General features: G+C 41.6%; 1 protein-coding gene across 1 annotated transcript in view; it reads left to right on the top strand.

Annotated features, from left to right (window-relative positions):
* PLA2R1 (phospholipase A2 receptor 1) overlaps positions 1–847 on the top strand; it is a 127,502-nt gene extending 126,655 nt beyond the window's left edge. The window contains exon 31 of the mRNA XM_054477948.2: positions 550–847. The gene's annotated coding sequence lies outside the window, so the exon portion shown is untranslated. The remainder of the gene's footprint in view (positions 1–549) is intronic.
* Positions 848–13,407: the final 12,560 nt, after the last annotated feature.

The following is a 13,407-nucleotide window of genomic DNA, read 5'->3' as shown; positions in this document are numbered from 1 at the left end:
ATAAACAATTCTGATCAGTAAACATTTATTTAGAGCTTATTGTAGCCCACAGAGTGTCCTGTGCTCAGAGGCTATAAATACCAATAACACCCCATCTCTCCCCTCATGGAACTTGGTCTCGGGGGAGAGGAATATGTAAATGATAAGTGCAATGCAATGTGACATAAATAATATCAAGAGGAAGAGAATCAGAAAAAAAAGGAGAGGGGACTGATTAATTCTGTCAGAAGTAGAGAAAGGCTTAACAAGATAAGTGATATGTATTAAATTGTAGGAAATGTTAGATAAACAGCTTTCTTTAGCATTTTTTGAGTTAGAAAGCAAGTTTTTAGCTTGGGGTCAGAATATTTTTAGAGAAAAATCTTAAAATGTTCCTAAATCTGAAATTCTGGATTTAAAAAAGTGAAAATCTGCATATGCCTCTAATACCTAATGACGAATTCTAATTGCAGAAGAATGCCAATAACTAAAACCACAAAATGAACCCTATGTATACCGGTGACCTTCTTTACTCAGAATATAATTAACACAAGCACTTGTTTCTTGCAGAGCACTTTGCTGTAATTTAGAACAAATTAAGGGAAAAAATCATTCAAGTGCTGTTTTCTTCACACCATGAAGTAAGCATGATGGACCAAAGTTAACTCATTTAAAATATTATCATCCATTTCTTGTAATTATGAATAGCAATACCATCTTTTTTTCTTCAAAAAAAAAAAAAGACATCCTGATCTATGCTATTTTCAACTTGTTTCCTGTGCTTCTATTTATTAATGGAAATTGATTTTTCAAGATTAATGTAAAATGTGTTTCTGTTTCTCCCATTAAGTCTCTTATTTATATTAGATTCAATGTATATGTTCCTGGATATTTTTCAAATAAATATATTTTTAATATAATACAGAAAATTGCAAATTGTTAAAGGACCATTTGTAATGTTTTCTCCTGGCCCTCCCTAGCCCTGAAACTGTGGTTTTATTATTGTCTTCACACAGTTGTTTGTGAATTAACTTAAGTTCCTTGAGTTCCTACTTCTAAGAGATTATTTAAACTTTACTCTTTACCTTCTTAGTATACAGAGCTTGGTAGGAGCTGGAAACCCGACTCACAGATTTAGGAAACAGTGGGTTCTTGTCCCTGTGGACATCAGAACTGGGGGGGAGGGAGAGATAGAGAACCAGAAGGCAGAACAAGGAAAAACCCAAAGAAAGGAATGGGGAGGAATGGAAACCTAACAGGAAATGTTACCTCAGTGAGTCACCAAGGGCTTGGAGTTCCTGGCCCAAAATATGGTTCTGTGGAGGCTGAGGACAAACTTCAAGACAGATCATGCCTTAATCGATGTGCTAAGCCACTGGCTCAGGCAGTCCTTAAGCAAGGGCTCCTCTGATCAGACAAGGAATTATTTCCTTCCCTTTTACTCCAGATGACACCTAAAGGTGCAAAAGAAAACCATCTCTGCACACTACCAAACAAGAGGGTGCGTGAACGAAACAGACCCTCCTGACCACAGGCAAGGACTGGAGAGCTTGGTGAAACTGGTGCTCAAGGTAGAAATTCCCTGCGATTGCTACTGCAACTTACACTAAATGTCCCAAGCGAAGTGAAGGGAGGAAAGAGAGATATTAAGCAAGAAGGCCTACTTGTTTATGCATTGCTTTAGAAGATAATCTGTAATTACATATTAATAAGTAAAGTTAACATTACACTTAAATAATAACCTATATTTGTTACTGCATTTGAATCACTCTTATCTGACTTAGTTGGTCAGGAAATCAAAAAAGTCAGTTAAAGGAAGGAATCATAAGAATTGTTTTAACATTAGTTTAAACATTTTGTTTTCTATTAGAACACATAAACATACATTTATCCACTAATCTTTTGGTGTAGGGACAATGTCATTCCTTTTAATATTCCTTCCTGTTGGTTTTATGCATAAAGCATATCTATAAGGTGTTGTTCACAATCTCCAGTTTTTAGTAAATGAAAATGAAACCCTGTCTCTGCAAAAAATACAAAAAAGTTAGTAGAGTGTGGTGGTGCATGCCTGTAGTACAGCTACTTGGGAGGCTGAGCCCAGGGAGATTGAGATTGCAGTGAGCTGTGATCGCACCACTGCACTCCAGCCTGGGCAACAGAGTGAGACCCTGTCTCGAAAATAAAGATAGCTGTAGAACAATTTGAGTGCAAGCCCTAAATGTGTATAATTTTCCTCAATATCTGTAGTTGTCTTGCTCAATAGTAGTTCACTGCAATGTCAAACTCCTGGACTCTAGCAAGCTTTCTGCCTCAGCCTCCTGAGTAGCTGGGCCAGCAGGCACATACCACCACGCCCAGCTTATTATTTAAAAAAACTTTTGTAGAGACGGGGTCTCGCTCTGTTGTCCAGGCTGTTCTTAAACTCCTGGCCTCAAGTTGTCCTCCCTCCTCACCCTGCCAAAGGGCTAGGATTGTAGCATGAACCATTGCACCTGGCCCTATTTTATATTTTACAAACTGTATAATTACAATGTCTAGTACAATTGGCATTAACGGATTTGGGAACAAACACAACCAACTGGTGCTAAGCATATGAGGGAACCCACGGTGGAGCAGCCTGGACTGCCTTATTTCACAGGTAGTTTGGCTGGTCCCACAGCACAGGTAACTGGTAAGCTGCGGCTTCAGCTGTTCGTGTTTGAGACTTATTCCACGTACAGAAAGTCAGACTTTCCCTCAAAACTGAACTCTGGAATCCACACAGAATAGATGTGAGCATAAAAAAGCAAGAAAGAAAGAGAATAGCTCCCCAGGCCACCTGTCAGCTTGGAACTTGATTTAACTTGTCTGAAAAAGGAAATCACGGAGGTGCTGAGGAAGGGGTGGGAAGAGAAACAGTCCCCTATGGAAGCAGGCTCGAAGACAGGTGTCCTCAGCAGTTTTGGGAGAAGGGACTTGCACTTCCGAAGCCAAGGCTCCCAGGGATATGGCTAAATGATTTTAGGGTTCCAAGGACATCCCTGTGGTGAGGTGGATACATTATTAGGATCTGCTGTAAGCACAACTTCCTTCATTTCATTTCCACGTTCACCAAAAATCTCTAGCTAGGATTTAAGTCCTCTGTGTAGGCGTGTCTGGCATTGAGAGAAAGTCTGACTCTGACTTTGAGTATATTAGACCCCTTGGAGGATCTAATAATTTCCAAGGATTTTTGGGGGAACAGGTGGTGTTTGGTTACATGAGTAAGTTTTTTAGTGGTGATTTCTGAGATTTTTGGTGCATGCATCATGCAAGCAGTGTACACTGTAACCAATGTGTAGTCTTTTTTTTTTTTTGAGACGGAGTCTCGCTCTGTCTCCCAAGCTGGAGTGTAGTGGCACAATCTCTGCTGACTGCAAGCTCTGCCTCCCGGGTTCATGCCATTCTCCTGCCTCAGCCTCCCAAGTAGCTGGGACTACAGGCGCGCACCACCATGCCTGGCTAATTTTTTGTATTTTTAGTAGAGACAGGGTTTCACCGTGTTAGCCAGGATGGCCTCGATCTCCCGACCTCGTGATCCACCCGCCTTGGCCTCCCAAAGTGCTGGGATTACAGGCATGAGCCACCGCGCCTGGCCACCAATGTGTAGTCTTTTATCCCTCACCTGTCTCCTACCCTTCCCCCTGAGTCCCCAAAGTCCATCATATCATTCTTATGCCTTTGGGTCCTCATAGCTTAGCTCCCACTTATAAGTGAGAACGTACGACGTTTGGTTTTCCATTCCTGAGTGACTTCACTTAGAATAATTGTCTCCAATTCCATCCAGGTCACTGCGAATGCCATTATTTCATTCCTTTTTATGGCTGATTAGTATTCATATATATATATATATATACACACACACACATACACACACATAAATATATATACATATACACACACATATATATACATATAGATATATACATATACATATACAATTTCTTTATCTACTCTTTGATTGACGGGCATTTGGGCTGGTCCTGCATTTTTGCAAGTGCGAATTGTGCTGCTATGAACATGCATGTACAAGTTATCTTTTTTGTATAATGTCATCTTTTCCTCTGGGTAGACAGCCAGTAGTGGGATTGCTGGATCGAATAGTAGTTCTACATTTAGTTCTTAAAGGAATCTCCACACTGTTTTCTATAGTGGTTGTACTAGTTTACATTCCCACCAGCAGTGTAAAAGTGTTCCCTTTTCACCACATCCACACTAACATCTATTTTTTTATATTTTTTTGATTATGGCCATTCTTGCAGGAGTAAAGTGGTACCACATTATGGTTTCAATTTGCATTTCCCCTGATCATCAGTGATGTCGAGCATTTTTTCATATGTTTGTTGGCCATTTGTGTATCATCTTTTGAGAATTGTGTATTCATGTCCTTAGTACACTTTTTGGTGGGATTGTTTTTTCCTTGCTAATTTGTTTGAGTTCCGTGTCGATTCTGGATGTTAGTCCTTTGTCAGATGTATATGTTGTGAAGATTTTCTCCCACTCTGTAGGTTGTCTGCTTACTCTGCTGATTGTTTCTTTTGCTGTGCAGAAGCTCTTTAGTTTAATTAAGTCTTATCTATTTATCTTTGTTTTTGTTGCATTTGCTTTTGGGTTCTTGGTCATGAAGTCTTTGCCTAAGCCAATGTCTAGAAGGGTTTTTCCAATGTTATCTTCTAGAATGTTTATGGTTTCAAGTCTTAGATGTAAGTCCTTGATTCATCTTGAGTTGATTTTTGTATAAGGTGAGAGATGAGGATCCAGTTTCATTCTTCTACATGTGGCTTGCCAATTATCCCTGAACCATTTGTTGAGTAGAGTGTCCTTTCCCCACTTTATGTTTTTGTTTGCTTTGTTGAAGATCAGTTGGCTGTAAGTATTTGGCTTTATTTCTGAGATCTCTATTCTGTTCCATTGGCCTATGTGACTATTTTTATACCAGTACCATGCTGTTTTGGTGGCTATGGCCTTATAGTTTAAAGTCAGATAATGTGATGCTTCCAGGTTTGTTCTTTTTGCTTAGTCTTGCTTTGGCTATGTGGGTTCTTTTTTGGTTCCATATGAATTTTAGGATTTTTTTTCCAATTCTGTGAAGAATGATGATAGTATTTTGATGGGAAATGCATTGAATTTGTAGATTGCTTTTGGCAGTATGGTCATTTTCACAATATTGATTCTACCTATCCATTAACATGGGATGTGTTCCCATTCGTTTGTGTCATGTATGCTTTCTTTTAGGAGTGTTTTATAGCTTTCCTTGTAGAGGTCTTTCACCTCCTTGGTTGGGTATATTCCTAAACATTTTATTTCTCCTTGTAAATTAATAAACTGACATTGTGATGTCCTCCTCAGTCTCATGTATGATTTTGTTTGGGCAGTGGCAGCTCTGGAACATTGCTGTAGGAGGTACATAGGTGTGGGCAGTCTCACCAGAAAGGGGGTCTAGATCTGAGGAACTTGTCATGGTGCAGTGATTCCACAACAGGGACACCGGGCTTTCTTAGATGGCAGAACAGTTATATATTGGCATTACGACATCTACCTCAGCTTTTGCAGGTGTTTAGTTGAGTAAGCCAAAGCATGGCATCCCCTGTTCCAGAAAAGAGTATGTTTCTGTGGCTTGAAACCGGGAACCAGGCCTGGGACATAATGGTCATCTTTAGGTTCCAGTCCATCTCCACACAGCCTTCCTTTTCTTTGAAGACAACTAGGCCACTTCTACCAGCTCTCATCTCTCTTATTACATGGTAGTATTTGAAGGATCACAAATCTGTTTTAAGCACAGTTTTACAGATGACAAAAGCAAGACTTAGAAATATTCTTTGATTTCACCAGTAATACATGGCTAATTTGTGGCAATACATGAGAACTAATCTCATGAGTCCCAGTTCTGATCTTGGTGTCTTGCGGTGTGACTGACCCCAGAGCACGGCAAGAAAGGAGGAGGTTAGGAGGAATGTGGGCCATGGTAGACCAGGGATGATGAGAGTCTATGCTATCAGACCATAAAATCAGAGAAAGGGAAAGAGACTTCTCACCTGACTCAGATACCTGGGAAGGTGAGATATAGTTGCATTTATGCACTGGAACCCAAATAGGTCTGTGGAATAGGAAAGAAACCCCAAGGAGAGTTCTGAAAGTGGAGAGTTAAAGGAAGGGAGTACATTTCATGCGCGTCCATGTGAAGAGACCACCAAACAGGGTTTGTGTGAGCAATAAAGCTGTTTATTTCACCTGGGTGCAGGTGGGCTGAGTCCGAAAAGAGAGTCAGCGAAGGGAGATAAGGGTGGGGCCGTTTTATAGGATTTCGGTAGGTAAAGGAAAATTACAGTCAAAGGGGGTTTGTTCTCTGGTGGGCAGGAGTGGGGGTCACAAGGTGCTCAGTGGGGGTGCTTTTTGAGCCAGGATGAGCTAGGAAAAGGACTTTCACAAGGTAATGTCATCACTTAAGGCAAGGACCGGCCATTTACACTTCTTTTGTGGTGGAATGTCATCAGTTAAGGCGGGGCAGGGCATATTCACTTCTTTTGTGATTCTTCAGTTACTTCAGGCCATCTGGGCGTATACGTGCAGGTCACAGGAGATGCGATGGCTTGGCTTGGGCTCAGAGGCCTGACAGTACAGAAGGGAGAATCAGGAACCCCAGAGGAGATATACAAAATGCCTGGCAAACAATTAAATTCAAAGTTCCCCATTTGATTTTACTGATGGAGCTTAAGAATGGCAAAATTTCCCCCTACAGCCCTAGATAGTAGCAAGAAGTGGGTTGCTTCTGTTTTGCTCCATGTTTCTAGAGACTGATGCATTCTTATGAAAAGCTAGTAATTTGCATCCAACCTGATCAAAGATACAAACAAACAGCCCTGCAAGTCACCTAATCACAGGTGAAAAGAGAACTTTAAAAGAGTCTTTTTTCAGTAGTAATAACTGGAAAGTAGAAAAAGGGAACTAGAAGATCATTGAGTTTAGATTCCAATTGGTCACATGTATATCAAATATAAATGCCAAGTCTTTTAGCATCAGTTTTATTCACCCTTCCTCCCTCCCAGTCCTGTATGGATGCTGGCTATTCCTCCAAAGTCACACTCCACCCTTCTTCACCCTGCTCTGTGCCTCAGATGATGTCCCGTGTCCTTGCCCTCTAGTTTCAGTTGGGTCCAGCCCAGTGTGGGGCTGGGAAAGGAGATTTGAAGATGGAAAGTAAGCAAGTTTGGAGGTTTGGGACCCCTTGGCTCCCTCCTTGCCTCACTGGAACCTAGCACTGGCCACATTCCTCCACCGGGGACACAGTGCCGGTCGCCTGCTCCTCTCCATAGCTTCAGTGTTTTCCAGATCCAGGAACAGCAAACACACTGCCTCCTCAGGCCTGGGGTGGTGAAGGCTCCCTGCTGCATGGAGCTGGCGGGGGAAGCGGTAGTTCATCATCCCTTGTTACTTCCCTCAACCTTCTCACACCTTTATAAATACAGTAGTCCCTTTATTAAACTCTCTCCAGTGGCCACTTCGAGCGAGCCCCCCATTTCCTGGAGAGCCCCTACTTACACAGCAAGCTTGCAAACATGCGACATGCTTTTGATATTGGAATGGCTCACTATTTAGCCATCTTTTTTTCCCCAGCTCTCCATTTCATTTTTGTGGGAAGCTTTTCCAACACAACAACATAAAATTCCAATTAAACACATGTTCAGCCCTACTAGACTCTGAGAGCAAGCATGGTAAATCATTCCCGAGTAAGCCATTCTTGATCTAAAATAAGAGTGGACACTAAAAAAGAGGTTATTATAAGCCCAAACTGCTAAATTATACTTTCGTGACTGAACACAACTGTAATCCATATTATTATTTTAAATTACACTATAAAAAGCAGTCATTTATTGCCTTTCCAAAACTCAGTGATAATATATTACCAAATTATCAAGGGTTCTTTATTAAATCTCTTGAATTTGATTTATAATACACAGGGTAGCTTATCCTTGAGAAATATCTACTAAAAGGTATACTTAGTCTTAAAGCTAGTGAAATAAAATTTCCCTCTAATCAGCTGCCAGAAAGCTTCCGCTTCAGTGCTTTGTTGATACTGGTGTCAGCAGGACATTAAAAGCTTGAAGCTTTTTACGTTTGATCAAATACCAACATTATGCTGAAGCAGAAGTATTAATTCATAGAGTAAAGCTTCCAGAACCTCTCCAGCTCTCCTTCATCCTTCCTCCCCCCACCAAAAAGGTCACATCAAATCAGGGGTTTCAGGGGTTCAGGGATAAAAGAGAGACGAGCATTTTGTCAGTGTTTCATGTACACAAAACCACTCTAGAACCCAAGGGAGAGACAGGCACTAAAATATACTTTTCTAAAAATGCCAATCACATCTAAGAAAGGGGAAAGTAACTGGTGCTGAAAAATAAGAAGGTGACCTGGTTATTATTCTCATCTTATAATGAGAAATGGAGCACCAGAAAGGGTCAGGAATTTGCCCCAAATTTTCAGCTAGTGTTTGGTGAGCTAGGATCCTTGTCAATCAGATCATACTACTACAGTCCCTTCCCGAACAAAATCTCTCAACAAAGAAATAGGAAGCCTCCAAGATTAAAGAAAAAAATCATTTTTTTCCACAACTTTTTTTTTTCGCTTTGATTCCAGGCCTTCTAAAAGAAAGTTTTTATTATGCTGCCAAATTCACAAAAATGCTCAAGGGAACAGACTGAATTTTCAGTCTGTCTCAGAAACCTGCAGCAAAGTGTCAACAATAAAAACAATGTTCTCAGAAGATTATTTACACATAAGAGCCCAAAATGGATTTATATTGACATCTACATAGTTGCTCTAAATGCTAATCTCAGTTATCTCTTACATGGCTCTCTCCCCCTTGTCAATACACACATACTCACACCTACAATGGAGAAGTAATGCGGACACTGTGCAACCTGTAAGATGCCTACCATTGCTGTAACACAATTAAGACATGCAAGATCCTAATTGATTATTTGATTTTTTTTAATAACAGACTGACTTGGAAAATAAGAGTTAGCACCATTGTTTTTAACAGGTATACAGGTGAGAGGAGCTGGAAAATTCATTGCTGACATGGAGAAATACATGTGTATCAGGGAAAGGGGGCAGACACAAGAAGGATCATTTTGGTTTGTTTGAAAATCACATATCAGAGTGTTAAGGAAACAGAAGTTGTCCACATCGTATTGCCCAAGTCCTTATTGCCATAAATGTGTTGGACAACGTGGGGCACCACAGGAGTAATATGCCTCAGACCAGAATGGAAATGGAACATACCATGACATACAACCAACTGTTATTCTTAACAAAATATAGGATCTAACCAAATTGTCCATACGGGGGTCTGGAACATATTTTTCCTGGGAGCAAAAAAAGAACACGACCCCAAATCCACTTCTCATGTTTTTATTTTTTTATTTTTTTGCCCCCCCCACCCCCAGCCCCCAGAGTAAAAGAAAATTGTTTTCTAGGTGAATGGTCTTTCCTTAGCAGTACTTGCATGGCTTGGCATTTGGTGCCCAAAGCATTCAGCAATAGGTAACTTCTTTCAGTTTAAAGATTCTGGCTGGTCCATTACATAGAATTTCATTTTTATGAATCTTTGAAGACTGTCGTACTTGATATTTGACACTCATTTTGGCTGCTTTCATCTTTGAACACCTTTCCTGACATGAAGCTACTTCCCAGCCTCCTTGCAGCTCAGGAGCAGGCATGGGACATAGGCTCCACCAGTGAGATCTGTGTAAGTGAGACTTCGATTCAGAAGCAAATGACATTGTCCTAGGCTGAAGAGTAGTCCCTACAGATATCAGATCCTAATCCCTGGAATCCGAATGTTACCTTATGTGGCAAAGTCTTTGCAGATGGGATTCAGTTAAGGATGTTGAGATGAGGAAATTATCCTGCATTATCTAGGTGGGCCTCACATGCAATCACATGTATCCTTAAAAGAGGGAGTCAGAGGGAGATACAACATGCATGCAGAGGAGGAGGTCATATAAAGATGGGCCAGAGAGGGATTTGAAGATGTTGGACCTGAAGATTCTGGTTATGCAGCCACATGCCAAAGAATGCTGGTAGACCCCAGAAGCTGGAAAGGAAGAAACGGGTTCTCCTCTAGAACCTCCAGAGAGAGAGCACAGCCCTGCCAACACCTTGATTTCAACCCAATGATACCTGATTTTGGACTTCTGACCTCCAGAATTGTGAGAGAATAAATTTCTGTGGTTTTAGGCAACCAAGTTTGTGGTAATTTGTTACATACTGAAAACTAACACAAACATAAAGAAGTAGGCCCCATACAGAATGCATTCTAATGAGGTTGGTGGCAGCCACATACAGCTTTCAGAAGCAGCAGTAGCAAAGTTTCCAGGACTACTTTCTAGTTCACAGTGAGCTGCAGAGTCTATGTCCGCAAGGTCTGGCCATGGAGTGCTCCAGTATAATCTGTGCTTTGCTTTTGCTGTGTTGTCTCTGACCCTCTCTACAATCCTGTGAGCTACTGAGTATATTTTCATAAATTACTTTTCTGCCTGAACTATAGTGCATTCCATTTTTTACAACTGAGAACGCTGGCTATAACAATAATTAAATTAGCATTATCTTCAACATGTTGGGCCATCCTCACCTATAGCAGATCATGTGTAGGGCATCTCCTTCTCCCAGATATTTATCCACGTGAAATCCAGTTAAACTAAAAAGTAAGCAAAACCATTTGGTGGAAAAGAAAAGGAGGTGATGTCAGAAGCATATTCAATTAAGATAAACTGATCAAGTCACTGTATTCAACAAAAATAATGATGAATGAAGCCCAATCCCTGTGTTTGAGGAGGCTAAATGGGTACTGTAAACATTGTAGAATATTGTAAATGAATACCACATTGTTCCTGCCCTGCTATCTTGCCCTGTGGTTTAATAATAGAGCATGCCTCACGTTAGGGCCTCACGACCCCAAGTATGTCCAGGGACCTGTGGCATCACTCAGGAACTTGTTAGAAATGTATTAATAGACTCTCAGACCTTAACCGAGACTTATAAATCAGAATCTGCATTTTAACAGATGCTCAAGTGATTCATACGCATTTTAAAGGTTGGAAGCTCTTTACAAGGTGACAAGGAAGAGGACATTTTGGAGGAGATGGCACCCGAGTTGGGACTTGGGTTGAACTGAGAGAAAGACACTCCAGGTAAAGAAAATACCCTGAACATAGGCATGAAGGTGGGAAAGTATGGGACTTGATCAGGGATATAAGGTATTTTATGAAATTCTACATATAAGATAAATAAAGGGGAAATAGTTTAGGATTTGGTTGTGGAAGGTCAAGGTGGAGTTTCACTTTAGCCTGAGGCATTGAAGGTGTGTGGAGGGGCAGGTGGGAGAGTGACATGACTAGAACTGTGTTTTAGGAAAATGAACACTGACCACATGTTGTCAAGTTGACTCAGAGGGACAGCTAGAAGGAGGCGCTCAGAAGAGAGCATATTGCAATTGTTCAGGCAAGAACAAAGTAGTGACAGTACATGAGAAAAGAAGAATGTAAGGGTTACTGGGCAGGAAAACATAAACAGAACTTGGTACTGTTTGTTTGGGGATGTAAAAGGCAGAGTAGATTTTAAAATTTAAAGTCTGGGTGTCCAGCAAGGAAGACAGAAATTTGGAAGAGAAGTAGGTGTATCAACAAGATGAAAACTGGTGAGTATGAGTTTTAGTCTTGTTGATTTTCATGCATCAGAAGACAAGCATGGGAAGTGCATTGGAAATGTGAGATTAAACCAGCACTCAGGAGAGAGGTAGAACCTGGGAAAAGATTTGGGGGAAATTGGTGCAAAGGTGATAACTGATACCCAGGAAATAGATTAACTTTCTGGCTAAAAGAGTGTGGATGGCAGAAAAAAAGAGCCAGGAAAAGAACCACTGGGAATACTCTCATTTAGGAGATGGAGGAAGAAAATGTGCCAGCCAGGGATCTTAGGAGCAAATCACAGAACACTCAACTCTGGCTCACCTAAGCTGAGACAGAATTTACTGATGGGATATGGCCTTGCTCACACAGAGCCAGAGCTGGAGAACCAGGCTCAGAAAACAAAAGGCAACCAAGTGAAGCAGGCAGCCTAGAACTGCTGCAAGCCCACACCGGCCACAGGAGCCTTTGGTGCGAATGCCACTACGATGCTGCCTGCAGGGGGAGCTCGCCAGGGCTGATGCTGCACCCTCGGCCCTGAGACAGCGTGGCTTCCACCTCCAGAAATGATTTCTAACTGTCCCAGGCTGAAGCCTCTGACTGACAGGGCGCAGGTCACATGCCGGCTTTCCAGCAGGGAAGGAGCGGAGGGGAGTGGGAGGGAAACGGCCCCTACTACCGTCCCCTGGGTCCTGCCTGCCTCCCCAGCCCTAACCCCGATGATTTTCCCAAACAGGCTAGGATGCGGAGGCCGAGCAGCAGAAACTGACCACTGTTCAATAAAGCAGTGAGGAAGATGGGAGGCCCAAAATATCTGAGACAGGTCTCAATCAATTTAGAAAGTTTTTTCGCCAAGGTTAAGGACGCATCTGTGACACAGCCTTCAGGACCCTGATGACATGCCCAAGGTGGTCGGTGCACAACTTGCTTTTGTACATTGTAGAGAGAGATAATACATCAATTAATACATGTAAGATTCACATTGGTTCTATCTGGAGGGAGGGACAACTCAAAGCAGGGTGGCGGGGCTTCCAGGTAGACTTAAAAATTTTCCCGTTTGGCAATTGGTTGAAAGAGTTATTATTGGTAGAAAGAACTGTCTGGGTTACAATAAGTGGTTGTGGGAGCAAGGAGAAGGAGGTGGTGGTGGAGGGAAGTGTCGGGAACAGACAGGGAAATGAGAACAAGCAAATCCTGGAGGGGCTCCTTTAATACAAGTTAATATTTAAAGGTGTTTATCATAAGCAAGTGTTATGTCCAAAACTGTGGGGTGTTCAAACATGGGGAAAACAGGTCATGACTTCAATGAGCTGATGAGCTACCAGGCATTGGAGTAGATGACCTTTAATGTTCGTTCAACCTTAAATATGCTAGAACTTAATATTTTTAATGCAAATATCAATAAAAATCAAGTGAGGATTTAATAAGGTCAAATAATAAAAATTGCATTGGGAGTTCAGAGCAGGAGGCAGACACTTCCAGCTGGGAAGGTTTCAGGGAGGAAGCGGAACCTTAAAGGATAAGGAGACTTAGTGGGGACAATGAGCATTTGGAGGGTTTGCCAAAGAAAGCAAAAAAAAGGTACAAAACTGTGACACAGACACAGACACACACACGTATACAAATCAGATGTCAGAGTAGACATTTATCAGTTGTGAGGCTTCCCAGCCTCTGAATCTCTTGAGGTTCCCCATCTTATGAGTCACGGCTATGACTCTAAGAG

This window comes from Pongo pygmaeus, chromosome 11 (assembly GCF_028885625.2).
Source record: "Pongo pygmaeus isolate AG05252 chromosome 11, NHGRI_mPonPyg2-v2.0_pri, whole genome shotgun sequence".
NCBI lineage: Eukaryota > Metazoa > Chordata > Mammalia > Primates > Hominidae > Pongo > Pongo pygmaeus.
The sequence above is the reverse complement of the archived record's forward strand: the minus strand, read 5'-3'. Positions and strand labels throughout refer to the sequence as shown.